Raw genomic sequence first — 3,691 nt, forward strand, 5'->3', positions numbered from 1 at the left:
CTTTCACTCTATGCATCCGAAGAAGTGAGGTTTTTACTCACGAAAGCTTATGCCCAAATAAATCTGTTAGTCTTTAAGGTGCCACCAGACTCTTTGTTGTTTTTGTAGATACAGACTAACACGGCTACCCCCTGATACTTGACATTATGGATGTAAAGTACAAGCAGGGCCGGCGCTTCCATTTAGGTGAGCTAGGCAGTCGCCTAGGGCACCAGGATTTGGGGAGGGGGAGGGGAGGACGGCATTTTGCCGCCCTCAGCAGCAATTCGGCGGCGGGGGGTCCTTCCGCGCTCCGGGTCTTCTGCGGCGGGTCCTTCACTCGCTCTGGGACCTGCCGCCGAAGTGCACGGAATACCGGGAGCGTGGAAGGACCCCCCTGCCGCAGAATTGCTGACGACGACCGGGAGTGCGGAAGGACCCCCGCCTAGGGCGCCAAAAACCCTGGCGCCGTTCCTGAGTACAAGAGCTGTTCAACTCTTTCATATAGCTTTGCTTAGCACAATGATCCAGATTCAGCATAGCACCTAAGTATGTACTTAACTTTGAGCGAGTGGTTAGTTCAGTTGACTTCTCTGGAGCTATTCACATTCTTAAAATTAAGCATGTGCTTACATGCTTTGCTGGATAGATGCCAAAGTGCTTTATAAACTAAAAATACAGGAATCTCTATTGAAATGCATCCACCTCTTGGGGGGAGGACAACAGCTCTTTAAAAGTAAACAGCAACTCTATACACAGAAAGAAGGGAAAGAAGAATGCGGTATTGTGTTGAAATGGCAAGGGAATGTAATTACACTAGGCCCTTCCCCTTCAACAGGACCTCATTAGGGAGAGGTGAGTTAAGACAGAAACAGGATCTGCAGCCCACTGAGAATCAAAATGTAGGGAAAGAACTGTTAGGCAGAAGAAAGACTTTCCTGGGGGCCTTGAATCCTAAAGCTGGCTGTCGGGAAATTATAAGTCTTTTGAGACACTGATGCAAAGTGAAAGCATTTTGCCATCCCAAAATGTGTCCTCTTTGGCTCTCCCCCTCTGCAGGGCCTTTCAAGCGCTTTGCTTCCCTGTTGCACCTTTACTTCCCAGTGCCTGAATTGGCTCTCCCGACAAACGTGCTCTTCCAAGCAAGATGGATTTTCTCCAGCTTTCTTCTATTTTCTTTTTGTACTGTCACCCCTGCGCCCCTTTCTACGATCTCCCTGTATCGTCATCACATTTCTCTAATCACCCATCGTCTCCTCCTGTTGTGTCTGTCTTGTCTTCCCTCTCCAAGTTCTCAAACAGTAGTGCCTCAGTCCGAGGAGGAGGAGCTGGCCTGCAGGAGCTGGCCAGGCAGAGTTGGAGCAGCAGCTGGAAGAACACTCCAGACCTTGCAAATAAGACTCATGGCAGATATGTGTTCCAGCTACAATACACAGGGAGAGAGAGAGAGAGATCTGTAGTGGAGATCTATCATGGGTTACAGACCAAGTGTAATAGCACAGGACTATATCATCATGACTAATACTCACAGAACCATCTCACTGCAGCTATTGTCAACATGGAACATTTATAAGGTGTAATTCAGGGATTACTGGGGGGACGAAATAGGAGTCATTCCTTTAAAAAGAACAGGAGTACTTGTGGCACCTTAGAAACTAACTCTAAGGTGCCACAAGTACTCCTGTTCTTTTTGCGGATACAGACTAACACGGCTGCTACTTTATAATGAGTCATTCCTTTGTGTATTTCCAGCAATATCCTTATTGTGGAGCTTTTCTTGCCTTCAGCACTGTATGAATATTCCCGTTCCTCATTTACCAACTCTTCTGCAGCTGGTTCACCGTTCCCCTGCTAAGTCTTAAGGGTCTTCCATTTATCCCTATGTGCCTTGTGTTGGATGTGTCTTTTTACCCCAACAAATAGAATGGATAGTATTGTCACAGTTCAAAGCAACTGCACATATTTTCCCACCGTAGGCCCTTGAGAGCTCCTATTCTTTGCTCCCCGCACCTGAACCTTCACCTTTGATGGGTGGAGAGCTGTCTCTCTGTTCCGTGTGACCATGTTGGGGTTAGCAACAGAGGGTCCTGTGGGTAAGAACCTCACTTCTTCAGATGTCTTGCATCTGAAGAAGTGAGGTTCTTACCCACGAAAGCTTATGCTCCCAGTACTTCTGTTAGTCTCAAAGGTGCCACAGGACCCTCTGTTGCTTTTTACAGATTCAGACTAACATGGCTACCCCTCTGATACTTGATATGTTGGGGTTGTTTTTCAGGCTGCACAGTTCCCTGGCTCTGCTGTGACATAGGCGCTGACTCTGTGAGTGCTCCAGGGCTGGAGCACCCATGGAAAAAAAATAATAGGTGCTCAGCACCCACCGGCAGCCTCACAGATCAGCTCCTCCTCCCCCCCCCAACCCTCCCGCACACCAGTGGGCCCTGCCAATCAGCTCCTGCCCTTCCCTTCCAGTGCCTCCAGCCCACCGCAATCTGCTATTCAGCAGTGTGCAGGAGGCACTGCTAGGTACAGGGAGCAAGAAGAGGCATGGGGATGGGTGGAACAGGGCAGGAAGGGGCAGGGTGTGGGTGGGGCTTGGGGCCAGAGGTGGAGCGGGGGGCCGAGCACCCCCTGGGGAACTAGAGAAGTTGACACCTCTGTGTTGTGATATCCCCAGCAAGCCTGACTGCCTAAACAGAACAGCATCCACTCTTTGCTTTCTCTCCAAAGGATCTGATCAGTATAATTGCCCACAGTTATATGCTACCACACAGCCCTTAGTAGGCAAGCACATTTATTCTTAAGGTGAAAACATTACAGAGAATACATTAAAAGAACCTACACATGTGCTAATAAGCTTACCAGAGATCACTCCTCAACTCCAACAAGGGCTCTGAGCAGTCCTTCAAACCTTACCATGGAGTTTTTCTGTGGTTACACGTTCATAACTGCCTTAGCTCAGAATTAGCACCCCCATGACTAGGTCAATCTTTCATTTATACAGCCTGGGCCTTTGATCTTGAGACTCTGGGAACAGGTAATCAGCAGACAATGCCCCCCACCCCACCAAGGATAGGTTTTTGCATAAGCAGAGATGGAGCGTTTGCATTCACCTCCCCCTAGAGATTCTCCAGGGATACTACTTTACACTGTTTGTCCCGAAAGTCGACACTTGTCTGGCACATTGTTCACCTGTAGTCCTTGGAAGTTTATAGCACTTTCCAGGGATTGCATCCCATCTCCCCCCAAGAGAGATTGCATACAATCCTGACCCACAATAATACATAACCTGTGCATTTAATACAATGGATACTGCAGGAAATTGCCATATCTGTCACAAATATACCCTTAAAATGTTCTCCATCAGTGGTTTCAGCAGCCTCTGGGTTGATAAGGAACAAATGGCTGGTATGCACAACAGACCAACCTGGTTTTGCTGAATATACAATTTCAGAGAAAGATTGTATCACAATCCACAATTCATTAGTGATAGAATGAACAGCTGGCTGGGATACTTGGCATAACGCGTGAGAGAGATTGAGAAATCCCATCCTGAGCTCTAGCAATAGACCCTTACTCCTCAGCACTACATATTAATATTCCATTACAACAGTGCCGAGATGCCCCAAACTATGATTGTGCTGGGAGCTGCACAATGAGGGCTCTAAACATGTAGGAAGAGGCAGTTCCTGCCCGGAGGAGTTTACAGTCTGAA

Source organism: Trachemys scripta, chromosome 1 (assembly GCF_013100865.1).
Source record: "Trachemys scripta elegans isolate TJP31775 chromosome 1, CAS_Tse_1.0, whole genome shotgun sequence".
NCBI lineage: Eukaryota > Metazoa > Chordata > Testudines > Emydidae > Trachemys > Trachemys scripta.